A 13,353-nucleotide genomic window follows, 5' to 3' on the forward strand; every position below is an offset into this window, starting at 1 on the left:
CCTGCAGCATTTTGGTGACACTGTAATCCCTGTCTCTGAGGCAAACATTAGTATATCTTTCATGAAGGAAAACCCTTGAAAGGCATCAGGTCCTGATGGTGTACCTGGTAGGACACTGAAAAACTGAGACAACAGACTGCCGGGAGTGTTCAGGGACATCTTCAATCTCTTACTGTTGCCATCTACTTCAAAAGGGTAGCAATCAATTGCCCAAGAAGAGCAAGGTGAGCAGCCTCAATGACTATTGCCCAGTTGCACTCACATCTACTGTGATGAAGTGCTGGCCTGAATCGACTCCTGACTAAGCAAGGATCTGGACCTGCTGTAACTTGCCTATCACCACAATAGGTCTATAGCGGATGCCATCTCACTGGTTCTCCACTCGGCCTTGGATCACCAGGAAAATAGCAATACCCATATCAGGCTGCTGTTATTGATTACAGCTCAGTGTACAACACCATCATACTTCCAGTTCTAATTAACAAGCTCCAAATCCTGGGCTTCTGTACCTCCCTCTGCAGCTGGATCCTTGACCTCATCATCGGGAGACCACAGTGCAGATTAGAAATAACATCTCCACCTCATTGACAACTGTTATGCCCGCAGCCCCCTCCTTTGTGAGAATCGCAAGAGCACTAGTTGGGGGGGGGGGTCAGTAGACCCAGGAAATGGGAGAGAGACGTGCCAGATGCCTCGTTCCCCAGCGATGCAAAATAACGCGACATTGACCATTGTCTCCTGGAGACCACATTTGTGGATTGGGGACTATGCTACGTGCAAGCCCTCGGGCAAAGTGGGCTGGTTGAGAGAGAGATTGCATCATCCCAACCTGATTGACATCTGAGACCCCATGAGGAAGTATAAAAGAGGGTCTGGGTGAACAACCCCTTCAGATGCACCAGAAAAAACACTAACGATCCCGTAGTAGCAGGAAGCCACGTGTGTTCGGTTCCCCTTTGCTTGGGAGCCGGTGGCAGGTACCACAGAACCGATGTTCTTGAACTAACAACAGGGAACCAACTTCCCCGATTCAACAGATTTGCTTCATAAAAGACCGGGCAAGTTTCTTTTCTCACAAATCTCTCTCTCTCTCTCCAACAAGTGAAAATCCAGCGGTCCCCAAAGGCCGAAGCCTGCAGGAACTGAGTGACTTTTATATTTCCATCGGACAATATATTATCCCCTAGACAAACGATTGAGCTGTTTCTTATTGATGGTTATTATTAGACCCACGCTTTTAGATTGAGTAGTGACGACATATATTATCTGAATGTTTGTATTAATCTTATTTTTGTGCCCTTTTATAAATAAAGACTTTTAAAAATAGTACCACTTCCACGGACCTCTCTATCTTTGCTGGTAAGTGTCCTAGTTATGGGGTACGTAACACAATCAACACTAGTACACCTCATGCTTAGCCCACTGCTCTGCTCTCTACTCCCATGACCATGTGGGTAGGCACAGCTCAAAAACCATCTATAAATTTGCTGATGACATAACTATTATTGGCATTATTAGTCAGATAGTGACAAGGAGGCATACAGGAGTGAGACAGATCAGCTGATTGAGTGGTGTCACAACAACCACCTTCCATTCATTATTAGTAAGACCAAGGAATTGACTGTGGATTTCAGGAAGGGGAAATCAAGGAGGACCAGTCCTGATTGAGGGATCAGCAGTGGAAAGGGTGAAGAGTTTCAAGTTTCTGGGTGTCAACAACTCTGAGGATCTTGATGCAATTACAAAGAAGGCACGACAGCAGCTAAATTTTATTAGAAGTTTGAGGAGATTTGGCATGTCACCCTTGCAAATTTCTACAGGTGTACAGTGGAGAGCATTCCAAATGGTTGCATCACTGTCTGGTATGGAGGGATATCTGCAAAAGATTAGAAAAGCTGCAGAAACTTGCAAACTCAGCCAGTCCTATCATGAGCACTAACCACCCCCACCCCCAGCACCAAGGACATCTTCAGAAGGTAATTCCTCAAAAAGGCAAAATCCATCATTAAGGATCCTGACTATTTGCCCTCTTCATATTGCTACCATCAAGGTGGTGGTACAGGAGCCTGAAGACAAACATTCAACATTGCACGAACAGCTTCTTCCCCCTACCATAAGATTTCTGAATGTACAATGAATCCGTGCATACTATCTCACTATTTTTGCTCTTTTTATACTACTTAATTGAAAAAACGTATTTATTGTACAGTAGCTTGTTTTTAATGTTTGCTGCTACAAAACATTTCATGAGATATGCACGTTTTATGACATATTTATCCTATTCTGATTCTAACTGGACATTCAGCGAAAAACAGACCAAACAAACAGATCTCATAGAATGTTAAATGCCTTCAAGGGCGTGCCTATACGTTAAAAGTACTTAGAGATGATCATTTTCAATTATTATCAGTTGTTCCTTCAAAGTCATAGATATTTTCAACTTTCATGTTTTGTTTCTCCATACATTGTCTTGGAAAACTTTAAAATAGGTTAAATGGATAGTTTCCAACTCCACTTAGTCTTGATAAGATAAAATCTGTTCCTATTTCTGCATCACCCAAACCCCAAATGATATCCCAAATCACAGATTGCTTCTTCTGTTATAACATAAACCTAAATAATACCAACAAAATACCCTAATTTGTATCAGTTTGTACTCTAAAATAGAGAAAAAGACCTAAAAATACAACTGATGCTTGGCCTCTGAGCCAGTCAATTCACTGAACGATGTATTTGAAAGCACCTCAAAAATTCTGAAGAGAACGTGATCTACAGGGAGCGACTGACTGTTGCTGTGATTTTTCACGTCGTTAGATAAAAGTTTCACTCGACCCTGGTGGTTCCCCGCGGGAGACCTCAGGGAAGGGGCTTGGTCGATTTCAGGGAAGACCGAAGAGAAACTGCAGAAATTCTTCCCCTCTGCGCACTGTTACTTTCCCTCCCGTCGGATGCGGCTTTTCTCTCCGCCGGCTCGCTGAAGAAGCCCCCGCCGACGGTAGGTCGGGGACCCCCCCCCCCCTCCCCGGGGCAACGGGCAGCGGGCAGCGGGCGCCTCCAGCCGAACCGTCAACCCTCGCGTTACTCCTCCGCCGTCAGCAGCACGCTTTATCCCTCCGCCGCCTCTCCGGGCTCTCTTCCTCTGCAGCCAGCCCGGGGCGAGCCGCCGCTTACAGGGTTTCTGTAGCCCTCACCCATGCACTGACTCTCCATGCCCAGCTCTGGCTTAAGTGTGGGACGCGGGCTGGTGGGGTGGATTATTTTGTTGGATGGAGTGAGGTGACGCTGGCGCTGTCCCCGCCTCCGCCTCCGCCTCTGCCAGCCCAGCCCGTATCGGCTCGGCCCTCCACTCTCCTCTAGCCTGTGTCAGCGCCCAGTCAATCAGTGCCTCAGCTTTTGCTCCACAGTGCGGGTTCTTCCACCACTGGCTCTCGCTCCCGCAGCTTCACATTACTCGCTTCTCCTCTGGGCAAAGGTACGTATGTTTACTGGCAGAGAGGATGAATGAGCTGTGACAAGCCGGGGTCTTATGTAAATACGTAAATAATACGATGCGTTGCAAAGGAAAATATAATTCTTGATTAATTTTTTAAAAAATGAATCTGGACGTGAAACGGAAAGAAGCCCGTGGGAATATGCTGTTTTGACAGTGCTTCTGACACTGTTACTAGTGCCGATGGAATTTAACGTGCAGTTTGGGTTTGAGGATGAGTTTTACTGGGTTTTGGATTTTGAGAGAGAGAGCGTGAGGGATGAATGATCTAGGATTAGAATGTGAACCTTTATAAGGTTTTAAGACTTGTAGGAAGCAATGTTTTATATTTTCTCCACATTGAAATATATTCTAACGGTACAGATGCAAATGGGCGTGGCCGTGCAGATCTCGGCTGCAAGCGGAACAGGAGCTGTTGAATGCATGAAAAAACCTGAGCGCTCTGATTTTTTTTATCCATTGACTGCATCTGTCAACAAATACAGTTTCGATCGAGAACCCGAGCAATTTTGTATTTCTGTTGCCGTAATCTTTTTCCCACTTTTACAGGCTGGTATTCTTTTGGGGAGAAAAACTGTTTCGTATTATATCTGTTGACTTTTAAAAAATAAGTTAGCCTTGACTCTTAATTCTCTGTTCAACCTTTTAACAGTAATATTAAAGGCAAGCAGTCATGCAAAAGGGTAGATACTTGCGCATTTTGTCATAGTGAATTGTTAATGAGGAGGTGGGGAGTGGTGGTTAACGCGATGCTTTATTATGGATCGCATTGCTGCAGCCGAATGCGGTGTTGGTCGTATCCAACCTGCGCTGCATCCTATTATTAATCTTCACTGTACAAGTAGATTGACTGGGGTGGGGCTAGACACAGCGTGAGCCACTAAAATAGTTGGATTTTTAATGGAAAAGAAGTTTAACATCACCGTTTACAGAATACGGAATAATTATCCTGTTGATTGTAAAGTACCTTATCCTCCATTTCCAATGGCGTACACACAGGGGCGATAAAGACATCCTGGTTCTTCCATCCCAACCCTTTCCTCAGTAATTTAGAAAGCTGCGCGGCCCAGTTAACCAAACACATTTAGGGGTAACACAACTTGCAGACTGGATTTTGACCTTCCAAATTTACCGAAAAGGTTCTTGGCGATTGTTCGCCTCAGGAAATCGGCGGATTGTGATCCTTCTAGATCCAGAAATCCACAAATTATCGCGGATTAGACATCGGGTAGTATCTGCAATGAAGAGGCATGCGCTCTCTTTCCCCCCCCCCCCCCCACACAACACCCCCCCCCTCACACAACACCCCCCATCATCTGCATGTTGCAGAGTAGTGATCACATTAATTTCGGAGTTACTAGTTTCCAACGCTGAGACAATTTGATTTGCTGTTGGTGAAATTAAACTCGCACTAGTTGTAAATTTCAAAAAGAGCTTCGGTGTCCATTTTCATTAGCCGCTACAGTCGCAGGACTCATTAAATATGACAACATCAAGTTCATTGACAATATTTCTACCACTCACATCTTACTCCGTAAAGCGAACACTGTTACTGAAAATTCACTGGTTGTCTTGAATATTATTCTGCATCTAAGCACCAGCGGTCACTATATCTTTAGTAATTTTCCGGCCAGATTGAGCACCCCTTTTCCAAAATGCTTGGTGATGGAAGTGTTTTGGGTTTTGGATTTTGGGATATTTGCATCTATATAATGAGATGCCTTAGGGATGTAACTGAAGACTCAACATGAAATCCATTTACATAACATATACATATACCTGAAGGTAGTTTTAGATAATATTTTAATAACTTTGTGCTTGAAACAATAATCTGTACATTGAACCATCAGAAAGGTAAGCAATTGCTACCTGGGTGGCCCAGATATACAGTCAGTGGTTGTATGGCATCATTATTATTCCCATCTCTGAATTTATGTGTCTTTGTCTTACACTTGTTCATCACAGATATATACTGATGCAGCTGTTCAGCATTTTAGAGTTTCATCAGTGGTGATCTTGGCAAACTCATCAATAAATTTCTCTGCTGCTTTGTGACCAGCAGACACTTCATCGCACAAATCTTTAAAATTTTAATGCCACCCCTTTTCTTAAATTTCTACGCTCAGTTTGCTGAATATTAACAATTACGTTCAATTTTCAGTTCATTGTAGCAGATCTTTGCTTGTTTCATGATAAGCATACCATTAAGTGGCGTATGTTCACTCTGATACTGACAAATCCACTCTTTTAATACATGTCAAGATCTTCATTTTATGCTGTGTTTTTCTATTTATCATTAACTTCAGTTCTTTACATATGTGAGGTCTCTTCTCAGAACCGTCAGTGATGCAGCAGAGACCTGCGCATCACCTGGGAATCTTCCCAGCATGTTGTGGAATTTTCATTTGTGATATTGTGTCAGAGCTCAAAAATAAATTTTGGAATTTTGGATGAGGGGTGCTCAACCTGGTATTAAAATGTCCTAGATCAATAGGAATATAATATGCATTTCTTAAGGGAACTTCTTGTGCACCCCATATAGCCCTTCAATGTTATTAGATATAATGTGTTTGCTTTACCAGGCATTATGCTAATATGATACTAAATATGTTATTACCTCATAGTTAGGATTCTACCCAGCTCTTTGCATCTTCCCATTATTCCTTGTATTGATCTTGTAATTATATTGATCTGTATGTTAGTGCATTTTTTTAACTATCAGATTTACTATTCAGTTATCCTGTAGACTCCTGGATATAATTTTTCTCAATCTGCTTACCCAAGCAACATATATGATCACTGCTACTTATTGCTTTGTTCAAATTGGAGTGATTCAATAACTGCAGTTGCAAACTGTTATGAAATATCTGACCACTGTTTTGAGATTTCTAGCAGGAAATATCATTGGAGATTAAGAGGTTATTTGGGATAAATTAAGATGTACCATCTGATTAGATTGAAGCTGTTCCTTCTGATATAAAACATCAAATTCACTTTATTTTGTGCATTTAGAACAACACACACAGATGCTGGAGGTACTCAGCAGATCAGGCAGCATTTATGGATGGGGAGGAATAAATATTCAATATTTTGGGAACATTTCCCACTTTCTGTCCAGTCCTGATGAAGGTCTCACTTAGCCTGAAGTGTCAGCTGTTTATTAAAATCTAATTCAAGTAAACTCAGTTTCAATGTCAGAATCTGCTAACCTCAGTTTTGTTTAGTAGTAAAATTAGTGATGATGTTATTGTAATATATTTTAAAATTTGGATGGCCTAAGGAAAGTGAAGAATGATCTTGGTTTGAAGTATTATGGCTGAATTATTGTGGGAAGGTAAAAGGATGCGAATGTATAAGTGGTAAGTGATAGAAACTTATGTTGATTTAGTGAGTAATTTTTCCTAATTTGTAGCTTGGGAAGTTTGAGCGGAAGGTTGACAAAAGTAAACATATATCGAAAGACACAGTGAAGGATGCCTAACTTTTATTTTAGAAAGGAATTGTATTCTCAATGAACATATATTGAGAATCATGGGAAGTGATTCATCTAAAGAGAGTAAATGTGAGATCAAGTTCAAGTTTATCATTCAACCATACATCAATACAGCCGGACGTAACAGTGTTACCCCCAGGCCAAGGTGCAAAACACAGTACCAACAGTCATACATAGCACAAGGCGCACATAAGACAGCAGTAAAATACAATCGCACACAAAAAAGTCCAATTCCCTGAGTCCATGAATGTTGCGACTGTCTGCAGCCGAACACAATATATCTTCTGCCAGGTGAACACTGGAGAGCAGCAGGGAAGCCACGCCACACCGCCTTCAGTGGAGTGCACTGACTCTTGACACCTCTCTCCTGCGAAGCTGCAAGCAGGCAACACCATAGTTTGAGGCCAAGTCCTTGCTACGACTAAGGCCACACAGCTCCTCCACTGTTCATCAATTAAATAGTGAATTGGACTTCCATCTTTCCAAATTGCCAATGTCAAACAGTGTCTTGTGATCACTCATTACGAGATGAGGGATAGCTCTTGTCTAATGTTGGGAACAAGAGTTTTAAAACTAGGAAGGTTATGTATAGTGAATGGAAAAAAGGTAATGGATTACAAGAATGAATTGTTAATAAATATTGGAAGTATGATAGTTCCAACAAGTATGGGAAACTAAAATAGAGTGTGAGTAAATGTGAATTTATTGGAATCAGAGACAAAGGAAACGAAGAAACTGACAAATTGGGGAACATAAAATTAACTCACTTTGGTTGAAAGAATAATGAAAGCAAAATGCTTTTAAATGACAGATCAGTAAATGTGCCACTGATGTTGATGTGCAACGTGGCCTTGAATATACTTTTGCAAAAAAACATCAAGGTAGCATGCAACAATACCTTAAAAATAAATTGTATGTTGGCCATTTATGTTACAAGTATGTGGAAATCTTAGCAATGCACACGAAGTGCTGGAGGAACTTGGCAGGCCAGGCAGCATCTATGGGGAAAAAAGCAGTTGATGTTTTGGGTTGAAACCCTTCGGTAGGGAATCTTGCTGCAATTCTTTGGGCTCAAGAAAATGCGTATGAGTACTCTCGTAATTCTAGTTTCCATTCCCAAGAAGGGTGGATATATTTGGTTTGGGAAGCATGATGATAAATGTCCTAAAAATTTTGCAGTTACTGTGAGGGTACAAGAAGATTTGATCCATATTCCAATTACTTTAAAAACATGAAAAGTGATCTGATGAGAATAAGAAAGATGTTGATTGAACTTGGCATGATTGATGGAATGGAGTGTTGGACATATTGGATATTATAAAACAGCTGAGGTGGTTTAGGATAAGGTTCAGCCATTTAGGATGAAGGTTAGAAAATTGTGAATTGTTGGAATTTTTCTGTCATCTTCGAAGCTGTGTATTATGTATATCAAAGCTGTTGATTGTAGTATCTTGAACCATGGAAATGATCAGATATGGGATCTGATGGGATGGAAGATTTAAGTTGACAAATCTACAACAGTTTATTTAAAAACTGGCGTAGGTTGACTGCTTGTGTTAATGTTCATTAGTCATATGAGTCATGTTTTAAGTTGACAAGGAAGTAGGGGTTGGGTCAAGCTTTTCATATATCAGTGAACGTTATGAACAGCTGAAGCATTTCCACAATGAGCAATTTTCCATCATGGTGTCATGTATTGTTCCCCTGTAAGAGCATGGTTTGAGCTGAAAATTAGAATGTATTTCAAGGACCCAAAATATTAATTTGACTAAACCCAGTTGAACTGCAGAAGCTTGATATTTGTGTATTTTTTCCACCTTACAATACATTATCATTTATTACTTGATAAATTTCTCACTTATGGAATCTATTACAATGTTATAACATTGGAAAATGGAATACCATGTTACTATCACGTGTACTGGAGTTTCCTGCAACATAATTGGAAGTGGATATCCCTACTTTTCTATTGTTGATTTGATAGTAATGCATACTGACTGTATCACTATGGCAATTTCTTTTCCAGTCCTTGGACTTAATGAAAGTGATGCCCATTTAGAAGTTGATTAAAAAAATTTTTGAGGTCATTTCATGAACTTAACATTCAATAGGATTCGAATAAAGATTCTCCAAACCTAGTAGTATGCATTATAGGATGGATTTGAAATCAATTCTAAAGGAAACCAGGTTACATTCCACTGTTTCATAATGAAACCTTTCATTTATGGCCTCCAATAAATCTGAAGTTCATTTATAATGAGCAGGTTTAGTGTTCGGCTCTATTGATTCTATTTCACAGAGAGGTTTGCATCAATAATAAAACTTCAGTCATAGAGTTTGTATAAATTTGACAATTCATCATTTCTCCTCATTTTTATAATTGATTTTATAGGCACCTATTCATCTCATTGGTTTGATGTTTCTGCAAATCCTGATAAACAAAAATATTGTGCAGCTGTCATGTTTTTACTTCAATTTGTAGTACCACTCCAGAGAAAACATGACTTCCAAGTAGTATTAACTTGCCTCTTTAGAATTGCATCATCCAACACCACTTAACTGGTTTGACTTGTTAGTATTAGCTATGGATTGGTGTCTCCTCGGCATTAAAATTACTGGGATTCCTGACTATCCTTCCTTAGCTTTACCATTCAAAGCTCAAAATTTACCTCAAAGCTTCCACATTGACCACAGCTTGCCCAGCTTCATCATTTTGCACATGATAACGCACAGGGCATGTGCTAGTGCTTTGCACACTTAAAAAAACAAAGGTACTGTAGAACAAGGTGAACCGTACTTATTTGCTGAGTGATCAGGTATTTTGTTAAGTAGCTAAAAACATTACATGACGTTCATATACGTATATCTCTGATATTTTATTGTTCAAGTAGTGTGTGATTCTCAGCTAGAGCCTGAAAATGAAATGTGCTCGCGACTCCATTGTTGAGGTAAAGATCATCAATCAGAAGGGTTAATTCTTTTTAGCTCCACATTGAATTGCATAACTTTTACTACTAATTTCCCTAATGAGTTAAATTCAGCCATCTTTAACTCTCTTCTTGGTTAATAACGTTAACTCCCAGAATAATAATTGCAGAGCAGTAATTGATTCATTTCAATGTGTTGAGCAAATTATTGCTGTCACCTTTAAACAAAAGAGGAAGTAGACTACAGCAGCTGTGTAATACATTGTATACTCTATCTGTATTTTGAAAAACAACATATGGGTGCTTGAACAACAACACACACAAAATGCTGGTGGAACACAGCAGGCCAGGCAGCATCTATAGGGAGAAGCGCCGTCGACGTTTCAGGCCGAGACCCTTCGTCAGGATCTTCTCCCTATAGATGCTGCCTCGCCTGCTGTGTTCCACCAGCATTTTGTGTGTGTTGTTGTTTGAATTTCCAGCATCTGCAGATTTCCTTGTGTTTGTATCGGTGCTTGAAGATGCTTCTTCATTACAATTGCACATCATTTAATAGGCCATCTATTGCAATCTGAAATTGGCTTGCACTTCCATTATGTGAATTTATCTTATCAATAGAGTTGTACAACTCAAAAACAGGTTCTTTGGTTCTTCCAGGGGCATGCCAAACTTTTTGTCTTTTTACACCAATACTGTTTGCCTGTATTGTGTGTGCATCTTTTTATGCCTTGCCTATTTAAATACCTTTCTAAATGTCTCTTAAACATAGTGATTGTATCTGATTCAACCATATTTCCTGGCAGAGTTCCAAATATCAACAGCTGTTTGTTAAAAAAAGTTCCTTCTCTCAAGTCCCCTTTCAAACTTCTCTTTCTCACCTTTATGGGAAAAAGATTTTGATTATCTATCCTATCAATGCTTCTTATAATTTTATATACTTCTGTTAATTCACCCTTCAGCTTCCCTTGCTTCAGGAAAAGTAAACTCAGCCCATCCAAGCTTTCCCCATTGCTAAAGTCCTCCAATTTAGCCACGTCACAGTTAAGTATCCTACCCATCTTCTATAGCAGTTGATCATTTCTGGTAGATCATCTAAAATAATTTTTATTTAGTTACCTTAAAATTACAAAATCAGATTTGCATTAGAAGAATTTCCACTTTAGTGGAGCAGATTTCAAATGTTGAAAATAATAGGACCTTTTCCAACCCATCTGCTTTTGATGCACATTTTTAAAAGCCACACATCTATTAGAAACAGAGTTATAATCTGAATTACTTTGATATTTAAAAATACTTGCTCTATATGAACAAGAATTTATTTTGCTAATTTGTCTTGAATATTTTATATTGTTCAATTGCTTTAGTTTTGTGAAGTGGAATTGTGATGTAATTGCACTTGAAGTGGTTTAAAATGTGTGTCTTGTTTTATTTTCCCTTGTCTTTCACATAGGCATATCATGTTAATCTCATGCTAAACTATTGATAGCATTTTCTCCTGCACCGTGTTGATTGACTTAGATAGTAGATATTAGTACCTCAGAAACTTCACAGTTTCTCCCCTTCATTCTTCTTGGAGAACTATTGTTAAACATCATAGACTTCGTCCTCTTTTTCATTGACGTCCATCTGACATGTATCAAGATATCACCTGGTACGTTTTTTGGAGTGAGGTGCTTCTTAACTCTTTGTTTGAGGCAGTTCATTCTGAATGTGAATATCCTTCAAGTTCATCTTGCATCTTTTGAAATATCTCTGACAAATATATGCTTCTTATCTAATATGAGATGTATGTTTTATTTTGGTCAGTTATTTTAAACTTACAATATTATATTATATTGTATATCGATAATGGCTTATGTTCTGAGGAAATTATGACAAGTACTCTGCAGTTCAATGCCTCTAAATAAAATCTTTTCCCTGCTAGTGAAAAGTAACCTCTGCTAATCAAAAACTAGTTAGAGCTTCTTAACATGAAGGTATGTTGTCAATAATCCTAGTTTTCCTTGTTAGTAAATATGTAAAAAAAAAAGCTTGGTTTTGGTAAATGATATGTGTGCTAAGAAATCAATAAGTCTTTTTTTTAATTATTAGGCAGATGTAATGAAGTTGCTTTTCACATGAAGAGTACATTGTTATTGGCTGTTACAGAATGTATGTTGAAGTTAAAGAGGCAATTGTGTAGTTCCATAAATCATTGTAAAGTAATATGAGTAGACAGAGCAGGTTCAGATGAACAATGACAGTACTGGAAGAAGAGCAGGACATTTGTCTGTGTCTTGACCAATGTGTATCTCTAACAAATGTCACCAGAGTAGATTAATGGACATTTACTATGTATGTCTAGGTGTTTATTTGGAAGATTAGTAGCAGCAGAATAACTAATAAAAATAATCCAATTTGACCTTGCTACATCTGCAGGTTAATAATTTGATACACATTGTCTCAGATTTTGCCAACAGTCACTGTGCTGCTGCAGTGATATGTATGAGTCATGCATTGTCTTGATTTATACCCAGCTGAACTTGCTGATAGGCAAGCCCTGATGCAGAATGCTGAGGCCCTGCATGCCTTAGAACCCTTGCATGTGTATCAGGTGGACTGAAGTCCAATTAACAAAACAGCTGAGAAAACTTAAAACAGATGGCAAAGCTAAACCCTTAGATGTTCTGTTTATCGAATCTACCGAAGATTTGATCTTCAATGTAAATGAATGTATCTGCCATTCAGAAGCATTAATATTAAAAATCAAGAAGAAAACTTTTTGTTTAAAACATGAAACATTAAGACAATAATTAAATATGCTGTAAATTTTATAGATAAGACAATTAAGCAAAAACTAACTTACTCTTTATATCTTGCAGCTATAGCATTTTTCGTTCAAATAACTGGTTTGTATATTCTGCACAGGTCTAACCCAGTGTAGAATTTGTAGCAGGCTCCTTGGCAAAAATGTTGGATTCCAGAAAGCTTGTATACCAACACCAAATCCCAATAATGGAGTCTGGGAGCAAAACACACTGACAAGTCCTAGTCAGCAAAGATAGGAATTCAGGTTTTTTTTTTAAAATGCATGGCATCATGATCCTGAATTTGCACAGAATTGCTGCCTTTTCCAGTAAGTTACGGGCCAATATTCAAGTGGTTACTTTTCAATTGGTATCTTAATTTTAGGCATTTTTGTGAAAGAAGTATTAGCCTTCTATGATGACTTTCAGAAATTCAGATTACTTACCCCACCCCAGGGTAATTTGATAACTGCTATCCTTTCATCTCTTCCTTTGGAATGCTGTACATCATTGGCAGCCAACAGATCAGCTGCTGTTTTGGATATCTACAACACTTGAAGTGTTACATTTTGACAGTGGAAAATATGTGATCTCAATCCCTCAATTTTGTGTATTTCAACATTAAAGTTGGCCATCATTAAGTCAAATGAAAAATGT

General features: G+C 39.0%; 1 protein-coding gene across 1 annotated transcript in view; it reads left to right on the forward strand.

Annotated features, from left to right (window-relative positions):
• Positions 1-3,308: 3,308 nt before the first annotated feature.
• sptbn1 (spectrin, beta, non-erythrocytic 1) overlaps positions 3,309-13,353 on the forward strand; it is a 258,196-nt gene continuing 248,151 nt past the window's right edge. Inside the window, exon 1 of the mRNA XM_059985941.1 lies at positions 3,309-3,472. The gene's annotated coding sequence lies outside the window, so the exon portion shown is untranslated. The remainder of the gene's footprint in view (positions 3,473-13,353) is intronic.

This window comes from Hypanus sabinus, chromosome 12 (assembly GCF_030144855.1).
Source record: "Hypanus sabinus isolate sHypSab1 chromosome 12, sHypSab1.hap1, whole genome shotgun sequence".
NCBI lineage: Eukaryota > Metazoa > Chordata > Chondrichthyes > Myliobatiformes > Dasyatidae > Hypanus > Hypanus sabinus.